Source organism: Bombyx mori, chromosome 7 (assembly GCF_030269925.1).
Source record: "Bombyx mori chromosome 7, ASM3026992v2".
Lineage (NCBI taxonomy): Eukaryota > Metazoa > Arthropoda > Insecta > Lepidoptera > Bombycidae > Bombyx > Bombyx mori.
In genome coordinates, this window is record NC_085113.1 from 6,302,526 (window position 1) to 6,323,136 (window position 20,611).

Genomic DNA, 20,611 nt, shown 5'->3' on the forward strand with positions numbered 1-20,611 from the left:
AGAAAGCGTTCAATAAAGTTAAAGAGGAAAATGGCGGGACAAGTATTTATAGCATAGACGGCCCGTAGACCCGTAGAGACATAATACCGCCGTTGTGATCTTTATTGTCCTAAAATAAAACAAATATTAAATTTTGTAAAAATCTAAAACAAAATACATAATATTATGAATTATGAACTATTTTTTATTTATTAGATTACAATCTCTAAGACGGCCTATGCGTTGACGGCTAACTGCTGACAGTCTATTCCCGTGTTCGGTGGTGTCTACATCATGTGTCATTGACTGCCGTACAAAACTGTCAAATAATTTTATTACAGGAAATCGTTGAGTCAATGATTCGACTAAGGAAATCTGGTTTTCTATAAAATGCCTCTAGATTTATCGACCAATGTCGTTTTTATCGATAATAATTGATTTTTGAATACAAGATTATGTTGTCTTCAAACGGAAACGCAAAAATAAACCTGAACATCTGTTACTAGTAATGCAAGTCCGTAATAAACTAAGCAAACGATATCTATTTATATTTTAATATGTATTTCCAACATGTTAACAAAACGGGTTGAGTTTTGTCGGTTGACTTTTTTAAATACTTAAAAATAGGTAATAATAATACGAATAACGACTTTGCTAGCAACTGTACTTATGTATCAAGGAATTTATTATTATTAAGCTGTTGAATGCACACGAATTAGATATTAGACTACATTAAACTAACTGTACGTGTTACAATGTATTTTTTATTTATTTACAAATCATCAATTAGCATTCGATTGACGTAAATAAATAACAACAGTAAAGAGTCCAGTATCGACAAGGTAGGTACAATTCTGAACGCTGAAAGCAAACTTTAGCGAACATCAAAATTACCAACCGAATCCAGCCTTAATCGTAAAACATCGAGAAAACTCACAGTCCTCGATGGATAAATAAATTAGCGAAAGTTAAAGAACACGATATACTTTGTTGAATTTCTCTTGTTTTTACTTTATCGAAGATTACGAACGAAACATGAAACTTAATGGGTTGTATAAATTTTGATGTCTTCACTAAAACACGTTTCGGGTAAACGGATACGCTTTCTTCATTTAACTTTGGACCTTTTTTTTGTTTATCGTCACAAGAACACCAAATAATAAACGGCCACTCAAGAATAATGTATGCACTCATGAAACTGCAATTATTTTTAGATTATTTTCCCATAAAATATATCTGAAATTTATCAAAATACAACACGTTGTAAATAGTTTTAAATGTATCTACAAAAAAAAAACATTGTGCAATAAATATGTTAAACAAAACATACTGTATTGATCTCTCGCTTGCGATTACGTCATAAAATACGATTTTAATTACCGCGATATGCTAGACTACTATTGATTCGTGGTCAATCGTTTCGGCATGTTAATGACCCTTTCCCTGTGCACAGGAAGTGAGAACCCCTACGTTCAGGTTATCGGGGAGCCGACTTCAGTAAACACCTATCTTTATTTTATACTTCAATAAGTTGCGATAGGAATATTTGACATCGGTTGTTGAACTTTTGTGATGCATTGATAATAATCATTTTAGTGTCTAAACCAGATTCCATTTTCTCACTCATAAAGTATATTATCAAGGTTGACGATGAATTAGTCGTATTTTAGATTTACTTAACGACAATTAATTTTACCTAGTAACAAGGTCCTATTTTTTTTACTGAATATAACATAGACATGTCCATAACATAGCATAAAATAATATAACATAGACATATCCACATTAACTGGTTCGTTACTTTACAAACATTTCAATTTAAATTAGTCAGCACAAAACCTACACACAAGTTTCAAAATGAAAACAAATCAACAGATGAACATGCAAGTCTGAATATTATTTCTAATAAGACGGTTTTCAAACGAGTCTAGTCAGTTACATCGAGATATCAAGATAACGTTGGAGTTTTGAAGCGCAAACGCTCGCTTTTATAAGTGGGTAGGACTTATCGCGCTCTGCGATCTTTGAAGTGAAGTTACCAAAGGCTGTTCAGCCTATCCTTACACGATGCCAAAGTCGTAATATAGTAAAAATTTTACTCCATTTAAATCGTTTACGTTACGCTAATGTTAAATCATTGATAATAAATACTAATTGAATGTTTATGATTTCAAATAATTATAAAAATTGTAAATTTTTCCGCTATTTAGCAACGGATGTTTGCAGTTAACATAACTAAGAGCGCGATGATATTCCTTTTTCCTATTCCTCCTGTATGAATGCCTATTACGATTTTTTGACCTGTCTTACCCGCATACAGATTATGCAAACAGAAATTACTAAATTCTTTACTTTAAAATCTAGCGAATAAATTGTGACATCGTAACTTCAGTGATTATTGTGAGAGCTAATTAGTAGTTTTGCACCTGTTCATCAAGGCGTCTTAGAGGTAGGAAAAGAGTAGTCACTGAAAGAAGAGTAGTTTTGGACTGAAAAAAGCAAAAGGGAGACTGAACAACGGTGAATTCCTACAAAACTTTCAGTTCCTCTATACGTTCGATGGATTGTGCTCTAAATTTCATTAAAACTTTATGACGGAACAATGATTTACACGCTATTAAAATAAAGAAATTTCCCTAGTTAAAACAACAATACGAAAAATACGCACTTGTACTGGTGGTAGGACCTCTTGTGAGTCCGCACGGGTAGGTACCACCGCCCCGCCTATTTCTACCGTGAAGCAGTAATGCGTTTCGGTTTGAAGGGTGGGGCAGCCGTTGTAACTATACTGAGACCTTAGAACTTATATCTCAAGGTGGGTGCAGCATTTAGGTTGTAAATGTCTATGGGCTCCAGGAATCACTTAACACTAGGTGGGCTGTGAGCTCGTCCACCCATCTAATCAATAAAAAAAAACTTTAAATGATTCAAAGCTATTTCGTGTTAAAGTGTACTCTTGTTACGGTTACAACACCGACAGAAAAAAATCACAAATATTTGAATTAAAATGTGGTGTCGTGGGACACCAGGTAGGAACGAAGTTCCTTCGGCTAATGTAGAATCGACACAATTTGCAAAAAAAAAATCGTGCTCAATTTTATGTTGGTTTTCTTGATTTTTCTCTTAAATTTTGCTGATTAGTTTTTATTTAAGTACAGGAAAGTATTTAAGAAATTCAGTATTTTAGGAAATAATAAATTACGTAAAATAAAAATAAAATCGTAATTCAAATTATCAATTAAAATAAAAAATATGTCTCTTTATTTTTGTTTGACAACATAAAATTACATAGAAATAGAAATAATTACAAAATAGAGAGAGAAGGGATGAGAGAACGAAAAGAAAGAGGGAGAAAGAGAAAGGTATTATACACTACTCGCTTGTGTATACGACTGTCGCGCCTGCGCACGTCTCATTTAACGGTTTTATTCCACGCACTTTTTTCCACGGATTTTTTCCACGCACTTTTGTCCACGGATTTTTTCTTACGGTTTCACTATCACTTTTTTTTCAGTTCGGTCGCGCAGCAAAACCCCTGTCCCCTCCAAGCCTGCCGTAAGGAACTTCGTTCCAAATATCACTAGATAACATCAAACAGGAATAAGTTATAAGCCATAAAGGCAGTCAAGTATGTCCGAGAATAGTCTAGAACCACCAGGTGCAAACAAATGGATGTGGGCGATGAGTTTCAATTGCTAATACGAACATGTCAACTGTCGTGAAGACCACTGGACGTGACATGCAAATGCTGATTTGACAACAATTCCACTCCGTGAGAACCTAAGGGCACACTCATCTAATCTTTACGATTATGAAATTAACCATCTCTGAAAGCAAATTCAAATATTTTAAAAATCCCTAATATAACTAAAATCATTATAGTGCACCACTCTCACAACATCGAGATAGAATTTTCAGTATCGCTTACTTGAGTGGACGAGCTCACGGCTCATTTGTATTGAAAATTGTTACCGGAGACCACGGACATCAACGACGTAAATGCCGCCCCCCACCTTGAAACATAAGTTCTAAATTTCAGCTTCATAATACTACGGGTGTCCCGACCTTCATACCGAAACGCATTACTGCTTCACAGCAGAAATACACAGAGTTGTGGTACCTACCCTTGCGGACTCGCAGACGACAGATAACATTCAAAATCTAATCGAAAATTGTCAAATATGTCAATGTAAATACTCGTAAAACGTCATAGCAACAAAGATCCAATGATAAACATAGCCCTGGTGGTCAATTACTCCGATATTACATTTAGACTGATACGATGACATCCCTAACTGCTTGTCTGAAATAACTAGTGATTATATTCAAATTATTAACAAATGCTTCGATACAAGACGACAAACGACATCAACATTGGCATCCCTGTGACCCTTACCCCGACAGCAAGTCATCACCACAAAGATTGTGCCCGAATCTTTACTCCAAGGGGGAAGGTGTTATAATATGGGTGCTGTGATACATCTTTTTTTTTTTTTTTTTTTTTTTTTATGATTGAAGGATTACTGGTGGCCCGGAGGCCTTTCCAGTTTCACCAGGACAGGTGGGCGAGCAAAGGCTCAGCCAGGAGGGGTGGGATTTGCTAACAGCTACCCGAGCGCCTCCGAAGGAGACCTAACAGCTCAAGAGCAGCTGCTTCGCGAATGAATCTACTACCGGATCGGAATCGCGACCCGCTGAGAAGATCCGGCGAGAAACTCAGCGAGCTGATTCATGGGTTAGGTTGCACGGCGAACTCTTTGTCGAGTTCGACGAGTACGGTTACCGAGGTCCCTAAGCCTGCTCCTAGAGCTGAAGGCGTCTAGTGCGAAGGTTATTGGATCTGATGGATCCGTAAGGACGTGTCTAGGGCGTCGACGGTGACTGGCTCCTGCATGATCAGGATTCGGGGAGTAGTCAGCGGCGGCTACGATAAGGCGATTATCATGACGCATAGCCTTATCGAAGTATCGTTCCGACGCTGACTTCATGTATTTCCGAATTGATTCGAGGCCCAGGTCGTCGTGTAGGTCAACGTTCCTCACGAACCACGGAGCCCCGACAGCTAACCTGCAAAAGCGGGATTGTAGGGATTGGAGGGTGTCTATGTGTGTGCGGGCCGCGTGAGCGAACACCACACTCGCGTAAGTCATGACGGGCCTTATGCAAGTTTTGTAAAGTGTCACCTTGTTCCGAAGGGACATTTTACTCCGCTTACAGATCATGGGGTAGAGTCTACCGAGAATAAACGCGGCACGGTCACGGACTGATTTTATATGCGGGCGGAATGTCATCGATGCATCCAGGGTAACGCCCAGGTACTTGACCTTCCTGGCCCAGGGTATGGATTGACTAAAGAGAGTAATCGGGGGTGTGAGATTCCTCCTCCTAATACGGGAGGAAATCCGTGTGGAGCTTCCCCTCTGAAAGAGCACCGCAGTACTTTTCGCTGGGTTGATGTCTATGCGCCATTTTCGGAACCACTGTCCTAGGGCTAGGGCTGCGCTCTGAAGCTTCTTCGCGATTAGGGACTTGTTTCTACTGGAATAGTAAACAGTCGTGTCGTCGGCGAATAAAGCTAAATGGGTCGGCGGCGACCGGGGAATATCGTTAACGAATAAGCTAAATAGGAGGGGTGAGAGGACAGAGCCTTGCGGGACTCCAGCTGTGAGAGGTCGTGGGGAGGAGCGGGTTCCCTCGACTCGATATCGAAAAGAGCGGTTCGACAAGAAGTCCCGTATGATGAGCACGAGACTATCCGGCACACCCATGTTGAATAGTTTGAAAATCAAACCGTTGTGCCAGACTTTGTCGAACGCTTTTGCGACGTCGAAGAAGAGAGCTCCCGTGTATAACGGTTTTGGTCGATTAAGCCCCACAAGAATGTGCTCCGTGAGGCGGTGCACCTGTTGAACGCATGAGTGATTTGTACGGAATCCGAATTGTTCATCGATGAGAATGCCCTTGGATGAGACGAAGTCTCTGAGGCGTTTGTAGAGCAGACGCTCATACAGTTTGCCTAGAGACATGAGGAGGCTAATCGGGCGGTAGCTCGTCGGATGATTTTTTGGTTTACCGGGTTTATGTATGCCGATAACGTCCGCTTCTTTCCACACCGCGGGAAAGATACAGTTCGCCATAGCGGCATTGAAAATAGATGCCAACATCACGATGAGTTGGACGGGTAGAAGTTTAATAACGCGGTTGGATATACCGTCGGAACCGGGAGCCTTGCGAGGACGTAGGTCTTTGATCAAGTCTTTAACTTCCATCGGGGTGACGGGTGGTAACACATCAGAGGGTGGCAAGGAGGCTCTGCGTTCTACCTCACTGTCTACTAATTCTACATGCACAGGGTCCACGGATTGAGTGCTGGGCGTGCACTGAGTTTGCAATGTATCGGCCAGCAGCTCTGCTTTTTCGTCATCATCGAACGCCGTGAGTCGGCCTGAGGGGCCTACGAGGGGGGGCATAGTTACTACCGTATCCGATTTGAGAGTACGAGCTAAGCGGTAGTAAGACCTTTGGGAGGGCGCGAGTCCTTCTAAGAAATCAGACCATCTGGCATCTCGGACTTCGGCGATGCGAGACTTTACGTCGCGTTGTAGGGCACGCATTCGAATACGATTTTCCGCGGTAGGATACCTGTCGTAGGCGCGTATCGAGGCGTTCTTAGCTCTAAGGAGTTCCCTAATATCGTCGGACAATTTGAAGCGGTGAAGGAAGTCCTCCGCTACAACTTGTTTCGATGACCTATCTAATGTCGAGGTGATGTGTGACGTTAAGATGTCTATGGCTTCAGCGGTATCCTGAGGAGACGGGGTAGAGTCCGGGCTAAACGGTAGCGATGGTGGATCAGATTCAGCCAGGCTGATGCCCAGCGTGTGCCAATCCACCACAGTCCTCGTGACGGGAACGGAATCGGGAGCGCGACCGAGCTTCATAACGACGGGACGGTGGTCTGAATCTAACTCTGAAACTACTTCGATCGAGTGTAAGCGCAGAGTTACGTTTTTTAATAACGCTATGTCGAGTATATCCGGGCGATGCGCGATATTTAGCGGGTAGTGAGTCGGGATTAGCGGAGCGACGATATCGAAGGCGAGATTATCGACTAACGCGTCAAGCCGCCTGCCATTCGGGGTTGTGGTGTGTGAGTTCCACCTAATGTGTTTACAATTTAGGTCGCCCGCCAGAATGACAGAGCTCCCCATGCCGAGCAGCGCCTCGATATCACTGCTTAGAACGATCTTATCCGGTGGAAGATAAACGGACGCGATAACGATCGGCGCGTGTCCCGTCAGTGAGATTCGGCACACTGATGCTTCGATATTAGCGAGCGCGGGAGGATCGAGTGGGACGCAATGCAGGGCTCTTCTATAGTAAATGACGGTACCACCACCACGAGCAGAGAGCCTGTGTGATACATCATAAGTATTGTATTACAGAACAAGTTTAGTACTAGCATATTTTTACGTTACAGCATTAGCTCAATTTTCGTAAATAATCCTATTCTATTCCACTCAACAAATACTTTGAGGCGAGGAGTCCTGCCGTAGTAGTTAACTTCTTTCGAATCTCTATGAGTAATCTAACACTGGTCATTCCACAACCAATTGCACTCTATCTCTAAATTTATGGATACTAAGTCTATTTCCCATTAACTCTCTTATTGGAAAGTAATAAAGTTTAAAATTAAACAAAACTTTAAGCCACTCTAGCCACAAAACACTATTCATTCCTATTGCTGCAAATAGCAGGAGTATTAAGATAATGATTATTAGATACCTTTTTAATAACAACAGTCTCGAGGGCCCAATTTCCGCACTAAAACGGTATTAAAACTGAAATGGGAAAACGTAGTTTAACGGATACAGTTAATGTTCTCCGGATGCATCGCAAAAAGCAACGTTGTATTATAAGATGCGATTATTTTAACCTCACCGGTGGTCAGCGCAATGTTAGACATGATGTTTCCTCGCCGTACGCGCCCCGAGATTATTCGTCAGCTAGAAAAATACACCTTAAATGAATTCGTTTACGATTCAATTTGCAAAACGAAATACGTTGATGCTCGAAGCATGTGCGTCCCTCCAGTAGACGGCAAATTGCGTAAATTACACATAATCAGCTACGCAAGTAAAGCTTATCAAGTTCAATAGCTGGCATATGAGATTAACGTAAATGCAACTTTGCTACGTTCAATCCTAATGCCTAATCAAGAACTAATGGAAATACGTGAGCGAAACATGAATTCACATATGTAAAGAAATTTATTTTTTCCATTTTAAACTTTAAAGATAACTCTTGAATAGTAATCTCAAGAGATTTAATACAACAAAACTTTTAGGGAAAATATTCATTAACAACGTTGATGAATGAAAATAAATAAAATATAAAAAATAATATTCATCGCATACTTATTACACATTATATGAGCTCGGTGCAACATGTCCTCTTATCACGGTGCACAGGGACTTGGCATGAGTTTTACGACTGGCCACCTAGGTCAGTAACAAAGAAAAACTTTTTCCTCATTTAAAACACAATTAAAATTTTATCGTAATTGTTTCTCGTATATACATCCGAGATCAATGTACTCTATAAACTTTCAATACTATACTAAACACACATTTCATTTCTTTCCATCTACTTTTTTATCGGATTACGAGAGGTCCCGCAGTAAACGAAATTCGACTATAATTAATTAGAATTGTAAGTTTGTACACTATTATGATTATATTTTATACTTCTATAATCACAAATTTCGCCAAGACTACATTATAAAAAATATTAACAAAGACAAACAATATTTAAATCTATTCTCAATTCGACAACAGACTAGACGTCAAGAACAAAAGTTTGACAATAAATAGTATGCAAGCGTGTGTGCGTCAAATACATGGTATGTAGTGTGTGTAATGTTTTCTTTATTGATTTAATGTATCTTTTATGCATTATTTTAAAAAAATATTAGCATTGTTCAGTTCTTCTCTATATTCTCTATAAGTGTGGAAAATTTCATACTCCTTCGTCCGCGCAATTTTCGTAAAAAGGGATACAAAGTTTTTGCTTCACGTATTAATATATAGATTTGAAACACATCTATAATTATAATACTTCATAACTTGCGTACAAAGCAAACACAAGAATCCAACTACAAACGTATTACCTATAAATACTTTACACAGAATGCCGCCTACACACTTCTGTAATTAGTAGGAAAAAGGAATGCGTGAGAGTAAATTGTTTAATTGTGATACAAACATGCCCTATGCTCACGGCGCGGTGCACGCAACACTCAATTACCAAACACGAAACGTATGGTATGAAAATAGCCGGCTGTCAAAAAGGGAACCACACACAGTAACCGGTCACCGGAAGGTAACAACTACCCATTAAAGGAAATACAATATATAACCTATAAAACGCACTTCGACGATCACGACTTTCATTGTTGACCACACAAGATCTTGACGTGCGCGATTAGCTAGGTATGTATAATATTAGCAAAATATTTTGACGTATTTAAAACAACAAAAGTTAAAGGTAATTTAATAGCAATTTTTAATCTTGTTCAATTCTTAATTATTCTGACATCAAATTAGCAGCGATTTTGAATTCCGAATGAATTCCTGAAAGTATTTTATTTTAATTAAGTACATAACTTGAGACACTAATAATAACTTTTATTATTAGTACCTACTACAGTCAAAGTAGCATGTTTTTTTATTAATTGTTTAGATGGGTGGACGAGCTCACGGCCCAACTGGTGTTAAGTGGTTACTGGAGCCCATAGACATCCACAATGTAAATGCCGCCACACACCTTGAGATAAGATTTCTAATGTCCCAGTTTTTAAAGTACAACGGCTGCCCTACTCTTCGAACCGAAATGCATTATTGCTTCACGGCAGAAACAGGAAGGGTGATGGTACCTACCCGTGCGGAGTCACAAGACGTCCTACCACCAGTAAAAATATGCTAAAATCATAACCGAACATAGATTTAACTACGAATCTTCAAATCACAAAGGCGTAAATCACATATAGATTAGAAAAACCTCAGGAAAAAAATCATACTAAAAAATAAAACGGAAGGAAAAGTTATTCATTGAAATTACAGCTAATTTCGTCAAAGGTATGTCAATCATCGCTCCAGCGCGATTTAATTTTTTAGTCGATATAAGCGTACGAATCAAAGCCCGGTCATGATGAATCCGTCTAATATCTTGACGTTTAGAAATTACGTGGTTTTGCTACACACAAACGATACGAGATAATGAGTGTAAGTTAATGATATCTTCGTTGTAATAAGACACTCCGTAACTGTATAGGACGGTCGTGGAACGACTTCGATATCGAATGAAAGGCAATTCATTACATACTCAGTTACCGAGGTTTGTTTACACTTTCACGTTTACGAAAATATGTTAAACTAGCTGTACTGTAGCTCACTGGTGGTAGGACCTCTTGGGAGTCCGCACGGGTAGGTACCACCACCCCGCCTATTTCCGCCGTGAAGCAGTAATGCGTTTCGGTTCGAAGGGTGGGGTATCCGTTGTAACTATACTGAGATCTTAGAACTTATATCTCGAGGTGGGTGGCGCATTTACGTTGTAGATGTCTATGGGCTCCAGTAACCACTTAACACCAGGTAGGCTGTGAGCTCGTCCATCCAACTAAGCAATAAAAATAAAAAAAAACCGTCTGCTTCGCTGGGCATTTAAAATTAACATTATTATTTCTCACCCCCCACAAAGATTCTCATCATTAACGCCCCCGCAACTGGTGTAGGGAGTCCAACACTCATATAAATATTAGCCTATCCATCAAGCACATGTATTTTCTACATGGATACCAAGTTTCAAGTCAATCGGATGCATGGTTCAGTAGTTATAAGGGAACATCCCCAAAAACCACTGTAGATTTATATATTAGTATAGATTAGAATTTAGAAATTAACACCGAGTACAACATGAAATTTTTAAAAAATCCTTTGATTTTTTTTAGGCAAACGAGCATACGGCCCACCTGATAGTGAGTGGTTACCGTCGCTCATGGACGTCAGCAATGCCAGGGGCAGAGCCAAGCCGCTGCCTACGTCGTCGGACGTCCAGAGATAATCGGGTTGTATAGCTTTTATTAGTATATGAGTTGAATGGAATATTGAAATGATTTCAACTGGTAATTATTTTTGTTTTGGTAATTTTAAATATATTTCAATGATTCTATGTACACCACATAGCGACTTATTTCTGAAATAAATCTTTTTCATTAATTCATTCATTACTTGAAAAGAAATTAATATTATTTCTAAGCAATGAAAAATTAGTTTGATTAAACTTTTTTATTATAATACTTAGGTTAGACAAGATCAACTCCTACCCGATTTTGAACGGTTACCGGAGCACATAAATATCACAAACTGAGAGCCCGCCTTGACTTTTAAGATTTACGTTTAAATTTCACTAAGACTTTAAGGTGAAATTTCTTTGTTTATGGTTAAGTTTCTACTAAATGCTACTTACCACAAATATTTTGACAGGCACGTAAATTTGCTTAAATGCAATAATAATTCAAATGGCACTGACAGTACTTAGTGTGAAAGTAAGTTACTAAATGACAAAAAATACGCAGTATTGCCACAATATAAAGGCTATGTGAAACTCTGAGTAAAAAAGGTATAATTTACCTTAGTGATTTGTAGGTCTGACCGCGGTCAGATAAAAGCCTATTTCTAGGTTACAACGTATCGATTTTCCTCACCCTTTTCAAGACATACAATGAACACATAATAAATACATAGTTAGAAGCATCGGTAGGACTAACAAAATATGCTCAACAGAGATTTTAGCTAATTGGAAATAATTGCTAAGTAGTGTTTTATTATTTTCTCTCAGTTAGTTCTAAGTCAAGCAACAATAAACAAAATACTTTTTCTTGAAATTCTCACCCTTGTCTAACAATGAGACTCTCTTATCATTAGGATGAATATTATTTTGATGTAGAAAGGCGGACCGCAAAACATTGTGAAACGATTAAAATAATTCCGAGTCTACGAAAACCTTAACAATAAAGTATTTTTTTATGAATTAACATCATAATACACTTTTATTTCTTTTTCCACCTAAATCAGTCAAACCAATCAAAACTGACTATTTATTTAACAGTAAAACACTATGAGAGAGTCCAATGATAAATTTACGTTTAATAGAAATTTACTACAATTTCTTATCGACACGACACAAAGTACAATCTTGAAATGTGTTCCAGAACATGTACATACTTTCCTTGCGCATATATTCACGCGCAAATAGAGTGTCCATACAGCACGCTATTTTGTAAGTATACATGGTCTTATACATGGGTTGTAGACAGATGACGCAATCCCTCTGGAGGACAACTCTCAACAATCAAAAAACAATGAATGGCCATGGCACTCTATAATAAAAAATAAATAAGAAGCCAAATAACACAGTAAAAACCAAAAAGAACAGTTCTTAGCTTTACCTAATAATGCTATAGATTATACATATTTTGTGCCTAGATAATGTTTGAAACTGGCTGAATTTGTTTATAGCAAAGTACGTTTTATTGAGTTAAGTATTCGTGTACATTACAACCAACACTGAAAGTTTAAAAAAAACACAAGAAACTACATATTTTTCTCTTTTTAAATGTTTCCTTTCAAATCAGATACAACGTTCATTGTTCGAACCAAATTTTAGCGAATTCGAACCAAATCCGTCCACAGATTACCTCCTAATATACATCACTTTTTTTTCTTTTATTCAATTCAAAAACAATAAATTAAAAACGTTGGGCTTCGAAGTATTCAGTAAATAATATATCTAGACCGTAAACGATAATGTAATGGCAACCATACGTACCTACATATTTATGTATGAAAGCGCGTGGCGAGTCAACGGGCCTTATTTCATTTTATAGTTCGCCTTATGTGTATCAGTTAACAAGAAAATTTATGTTTATCGTTTCCTCCGTAATAAACCTATTTCCACATTATTCCTGGAAAATGGAAAAACGTTTAGCGGTGGCCTAAAATCGAAAAAGTTCCGGTAAGCTATTAAATTTCACATCCCATTGAATGTTTTGCCTAACTAGATCATCCTAAATACTATGTTTAGTTTGAACACGTGAAACAAAGTATCTTTTAATGACAAATATTATAGGCATGATTATTATTATACAAAACTTAAAATAACTACCAATTTGGCAATGCTTCAAAGACAAATGAGATAATGATGATAAAATTTTAGACGTACCATGTAGGACAACTTCGGAATATTTTACCAATACAATATATTTTTGTAAACAGATTACCTTTTTGCTCATTTAGTCTTACCTAAAGTATTCTGTCAGCCAATTTGACAAATGAGGTCTAAGTATTCTCTATTATATTCGAGTATTGGGTTTATAATTCACGAAAATGGAGCGCATGCTTGCTTCGCGACAGAAATGGGCAAGAAGGTGAAACCAACCCGTGCACACTTATATCACGACCCTCTACCAGTGTACACAATACAATATTCAAGACATACCTCCATTACGCTAATGAAAAAATCTGGTCCTAGTTTACCATTCTCATATAACATACCCAATGCTAAAGCGCTAAAAAGACGCTTATGTTTGCCATCTTTGTTCAAAACGCACGCATTTTCTTTTTGAATTTCGCACCCGCCTCGTACAAAAGCCAACTGTTAAATACAATACTACCAAAATATATCTTATTAAGCGCGTTGTAAGGTTTAAATTTAATAAAACGACTTCAATTTCCATCCAGCATTATTTGGATTCGTAGCGCCTTTTGTTATTATTCCACGCCTTTGCTAATTGCTAAGACGAAAGGAAAATGTCGATTATTATTGTTCTCGTTAAGTCTACTGCCATTGTGACAGGCAACATTTAAAAACTTTCAATAAGAAAATAATGAAATTTACAAATTTGATTATAAAGAATCAATTATGGCTAACAGGTTCTTACCAAGATTTTCACACTTAATGAGTTTCCGATATTTCGGCGTTATTGAGTTCGCTATCATCACGAGTAGGCTAACTAGATAATTGATTACAAATTTGATTTAAATAGAGCTTTGTGATTGTTTGGTAGTTGATATTTTTGATAATTAAGACTTCAGCAGCTAATGAGAACGAATTATTGTGAAGAATTATAATTCGTAGTAAAGTTAAAAGGACTTAGTCAAACTATTTTTTTTTCTTATCGTAACATTGTTAGACATGTCATCTTGCCTTTTTTTTATTGCTTAGATGGGTGGACGAGCTCACAGCCCACCTGGTGTTAAATGGTTACTAGAGCCCATAGACATCTATAAGGTAAATGCGCCACCCACCTTGTGATATAGGTTCTAAGGTCTCAAGTATAGTTACAACGCCTGCCCCACCGCTTAAACCGGAAGGCATTCCTGCTTCACGGTAGAAATAGGCAGGGTGGTGGTACCTGCCCGTGCGGACTCACAAGAGGTCCTACCACCAGTAATTACGCAAATGATAATTTGGCGGGCTTGGTTTTTATTACACGATGTTATTCCTTCACCGTGGAAGTCAATCGTGAACGTTTGTCGATTACGTATTTCATTAGAAAAATTGGTACCCGCTTGAGATTCAAACACTGGTGCATCGCTCAACACGAATACACCGGATGTCTTATCCTTTAGGCCACGACGACTTGCCTATTGGATTAGGATTGTTACTTACAAAACACTTCACATAAAAATTGTAATAATTATTTACTAAAAAAAATTATGCTACTTTTTTTTATTCGTAGCACGGGACAAAATTACAAATCAAGGAAGTAAAAATATTACTTACATGCTCATAAAAATTAGGTTAATCGGATAATCAACAGTGTTGCAATGGGAAGTAGCAACGTAATCTGATTTCATTAGGCCACTTTACAATACAGTTTTCGAGATGTCTTTTGTTCGTATATTATACATACGCATGCATACGTACACACATGTATACTTGATAGGTTGACTCATTGCTTAAATTCGTTGTAATTTTACTTTGGAAAAAGCCGTTCAAGGATCAAAAATAAAATCTACTATAGACATTTTGGTACGTACCAAAAATATATTGCTTCAGACTAAAAACTACAATTTAAGGCCGCTTTCGTCTCATCATCATCATTTCAGCCTATCGCCGTCCACTACTGAACATAGGCCTCTCCAATAGATTTCCAGTGCGACCGGTCCATTGCCACCTGCATCCAACGAGACCCAGCGCTTTTTACTAGGTCGTCGGTCCATCTAGTAGGTGCGCTTTCGTCTATAATAAGCTAAATAATTTACAGCTTGATTTGATACGCTTTTATTGTGATCAAAAAGAAATTCTGTCTACGAAAAAAAATTATCTAAAAATTTTAGTTTCGGTTGTACGTTACTACACTTTTACAATTCACTGCTCGAATAATTGTATTGATTATTTTCATGTTTAATTGAATTATTTATAAATATATGTATGTATCGGAAATAGAAAAATGGTAATAGACTTGAGACAAAACCATCAATATTCTCAAAGAACTTTTTTTAACACACATTAAGGCAGTTGAACTCGTTATTACTCATTCAGTTTTCCCTCAAAAGTTCAATGCCCCCCGATATTTCACCCTAAATTACAAAGCACAGGAAACGCTACACGAGAACACGATCTAAATTATAAATGAGCATGTTCGAAATTGACTATGTGCAAACATATGTTTGTACGTAATATATTGAATTTAAATTAAACTAACACTTAAAGCTTCTTTGGCGTTAGCCAAATCTTCATAAACGCTTCAGTATATTCTAAATTCAAATCAATTCGGCCATTTTCGAGATAGTTACGTATAAATGCATGAGCAAACAAAAATATTATTGTTTCGATTTGATTGAATATTTTCGATTTAATTCGAATATAATTTGTTAGAGCTTATCGGAACACACGTTAGTAAGTCTTTTGAGGCTAGCTTACATAAGTTAGGAAACATATTATACAAAATATCCTTTATGATATTATTAAAATACTATTATTCTATTGTTGTATTTTCTCACTTTTCATAATGTAAACGTAAGATATTTTTGTTTTACTGCTGCATTTAGCTGAACGTAGTTTTCAGTAAAGCAATTTTATCATCAATTATCTCTACGAGTCGCGAAAATTGATTAGAAAATTAACAAGAATTTTTTAACTTAAGATATTAATTAATTAATATGTTTTACATCATACATACATATACATACGTTTTATATCAACATCATACAATTTTTCAAATCATTATAAAAAAATAACAAAATTGATTTGGTTTAAATTAATGTGATGAAGGCATGGATTAGGATTGGTATTATTCGCTCCAATGATTACCTTTATGTAGTTCCAAAATAACTAAACTCAATAAAATTTTCTAATGGAAATTACAGCACAAGTCATATATCAACTGGTTACGGTCTTGGCAAAACTGTAAACACACTAGCAAAACTTGTATAATTAATAATTCGAATTTCATTACCGAAGTTAAAACGCAGAGTACAAAGGGTTACCCCACGTTAATAGATCATTTTAAATAATTTCTCTCAGTTTTTCATTACAAAAAATTACAAATGTAGCCATTGACAGTGAGCGATATATGTATGTACTTACTTGAAGTCCCTAAATTCATTAGTCAAATTCTTTTCCAATTTAATATAAGAATTTACAGGTATTATTGAAAAAAAACACATGTGCCCAACAACACATATACATATATATACCTAATAAGAAAACACGTTTATGTAGTGATGTCTACTGTCCGGTGACCAAATCTTTTTCATCATGTGGGTCGTGAACTCGTCAAGCCACCTAAATAATAACTAAACAAAATATATCTTAAATACTTCTTACATTTATCCACATTTTTACTGGTGGTAGGACCTCTTGTGAGTCCGCACGGGTAGGTATCACCACCCCGCCTATTTCTGCCGTGAAGCAGTAATGCGTTTCGGTTTGAAGGGTGGGGCAACCGTTGTAACTATACTGAGACCTTAGAACTTATATCTCAAGGTGGGTGGCGCATTTACGTTGTAAATGTCTATGGGCTCCAGTAAAAAAAAACATTATATGTTATCATGCTGCATAGGGACTTAACATGAGTTTTTACGGTCGACAGCCTACCTGACGTGAACCCTCCTTGAGAACGCTGTCCTTTGCATAAGGTGATTAGTCAAAAAACATATTGATTTTAAATCAAAAATGATGAACACATAATTAAAAATATATACCATAACATAAATTTAATTCAATAAGAGAACCGTTGATTCAATTACTGTCCGACACCAACAAAGATACAAAACAATAATATTATTAATTGATTCTCTGAAAGCATAGATCGCGTTCTAGTTTCTTGGGTGGGCATTGATTGATACGTGTCTTCGTGTGAATTTATAATACATTTGAAACAAATTGCTAATTTTCATTCGCAGCATGCTTATAACGAGACTCATGCTCTTGAATTTATTGTTGCGATGCGAAAGCAGGTGTCCATGGTGGTTCATAAATTTTATAGCCGTCAAAACCTTACGATGAATTTCGATTGGTAATTTGTAAAAATTTAAGTAAATTCAAATGATGATTTTAACTTTAACCGAGGTCAAAAAAAGGAGGAAGAGGATTACCAAAGACTTTCTTTTTTAATTATATATAATTTGATATAGTGCCATTTTATAGTATAATATGATTTATATAATATATTATATACATTTTATTTTTTTATGAAAGCTGGTCCTTATCATAGTCCTATTTAAATTTTTATCACTATCTGATCAATAGTTTTTGAATTATCCCTACTGATGCATGTTTAATTGACTTCGACTACATTGATGATATTCTTATTTTGTTTTGTGGAAATCGCTTTTCTTTTCTATTTATTGTGGCGGGTAGCCATCATACAACGCAAGATAATTGACAGATGCCTGAATCTCGCTTACGACATTTTCAAGATAAAAGCGCATATATACAAGTTCCGAACAACAACATTTGGACCGTCGGTCTACCGAGCAAATATCACCCGCTCGGTGGAAGATCTTCCCTTTGTCGTATATTCCTACAATTGGTGACCTGCGACGGAACAATCGCAACCTTCTGATTCATCATCAGCGCATCAAAAAAAAAAAAAACTTCGGCTACCACAATCCCCGCATTCTCGCAGATAAAAGCAAGTCATCGACAGTCGTCCCACAGCAAGCCAGCATCGCAGCCTCAACATGACCATTGCAGCCGACTCACCGCGCTTCCTGGCCCTACGGCACGCACCTACACTGCCTCATCGCGCAGCATTCAAGCTCAGTCTCGACTCACCGCAGACTTCGAGCAGCACTGGCGACAATCACGCAGCGTTCAAGCTCAGTTTCGACTCACCGCAAACTTCGAGCAGCACTGGCACTTGCAAGCTAATCTCAGCACGGACAACGATAACTAAAATGACACGACCTCCGGTCTCGGAGGGGAGTGATGTGGCGGGTAGCCATCATACAACGCAAGATAATTGACAGATGCCTGAATCTCGCTTACGACATTTTCAAGATAAAAGCGCATATATACAAGTTCTGAACAACAACATTTGGACCGTCGGTCTACCGAGCAAATATCACCCGCTCGGTGGAAGATCTTCCCTTTGTCGTATATTCCTACATTATTAATAATAATATTCTATAATTTTAAAGATATTCAACAAATTTACAAAAAAAAACTAAAGAAAATAAAACGCATAGGTACGCAACGTTATCTAAAAACGTTTTAATACTTTTAATTCTTTCACCGTCAGTGGCGATAACAATCAAAAAGATGAAATCATAAACAATTTGACTGACCTTTCGCGTGAGTCCACAAGTGGATGACTTTATCAGATTTTATCTGAACGGTCGTGATCACTTCCGAGGTTAATGGTGTAACCCCTTAAATTTGATGGAGAGTTCATTCATCACATTTTTACTGTTCCGCAGATGATAACATCTGTCGTGATGATGACTCTTCGACCCCTTTAGGCTATCGCGGTAAAAGATTATTTGTAACTGCGCTTTTAAAACGATACATCTAAAGTTATTGCTCCAGAAGTTTCGTAACAATTATGTATGAAGGGAAATATTTTTAGTGTTGTAATTTTTTACTGCTGAAAGGGACAAATTTCGCTTCGGCCCTGGCATCGTACGCATCCTTTAGCTCGATTATCCGCTTAAAATCAAGCGGGCCATAGTCTCGTCCCCCTAAGTCGTCGCGTTCAACAGATCTCAAAAAACTAGAATTAACAAAACCATAAATCGATTTCAATTATTCGAGAAGGCCGGTGTTATAAACTTTCATTCCAAAAATACTACCAAAACTGAATGCAAATAATAAAATAGAATTTTATGCGAACAAGATTTCAAAATAACGCTGCATAGCGGATTCCCTTCCCCTATAAAAATCATCAATCAGAACTGTTGGCGTCAATCCAACTTTACTTCGCGTTAAGATTCCGATAGTTTCCTTTATCAGAATCTTAGTGTGAATACTGTACCGTCAGTTTTCAGAGTTTTACGTTGTCAGTAAAATTTGTAATATTGAGAAAACTTTCTATGAACGTGTGCACAAAAGGCGTGCAGTAAATGTTTTCACAGTCATGCTTCCGCAAAACTCTGTAGCAGACGATGTTCCTGAACTTCCTAACAATCGCTCAGAATTGAACTACGTTTTATTTCTTAAATGTGCCATTTGTTAAATTAATATTGATATAAATTGCAACACACTGAGTTTCCCGCCTAATCTTCTCAGGGTTTTTTTTTTAATTTTGATCCGTTGGTAGATTCTGCAAAGCACTGCTCTTGTTAGGTCCAGTGTTAGCAATTTTCTCGGGCTCACCGTCGATTAGGTAACGGAAAAAAGTATTTTTTCTTCAATCACCCTTTTTTATAATATAAGCATACGAAATTTCATACTTAGACATCGAGGGCTATTTTTTTTAAACTGCATTTAGGTGTTTCTTGGCGACGTATGTAAGTTTATTTTGTTTTTCTTTCGGAGTCCAAAATCATTTGGATCGGCTAAGCCTCTGTTTACATATCATTTATTACAATACATATGTACATAATAATATAATTAAAAATATAAAGTGCAATGAGTTTAATAATTCCTTTTATTAATTATATAATTTAAATTAAACTGTATATTATATAGGTATATATCACATAAGATATATTCTAAATCTATGAAAGTTAAATTCTATTTTATAGATTGTGTTACACAATAGAGTTTACGTTACAGTACCATTTGTTTCCCATCATTATCGATAACCATTTAAAGTGTTTGCTAAACGAAATGCAAATAATACGGCAATTACTTTTTACAGTCGCATAGTTCGAACGTAACGATCGCGTGGGCGTTTGAATAATAATTATAATCGATCGATTAAGTGATCTCGTATCGATTTTATACGATTCCTATCTCGATAGTGACAGTAATTGACGTAGACGTTTTATTTACACAGCCTTAATTAAATCGTTGTTGTTGCTCGTAAGCGGACGTCCGATGCTTACGACGATAAGTGCTAATATTTGCCTGGTTGAATCGTTATTGAATAGAAGGGCCGATTCCGTTTCATGTCTTGTTT

At 37.1% G+C, this 20,611-nt stretch overlaps 1 protein-coding gene across 10 annotated transcripts in view; it reads right to left on the bottom strand.

The window, feature by feature from the left end:
• Nucleotides 1–20,611, bottom strand: part of LOC101740069 (microtubule-associated protein Jupiter) — a 158,434-nt gene that overhangs the window by 5,945 nt on the left and 131,878 nt on the right. The gene's annotated exons all lie outside the window — the stretch shown is intronic.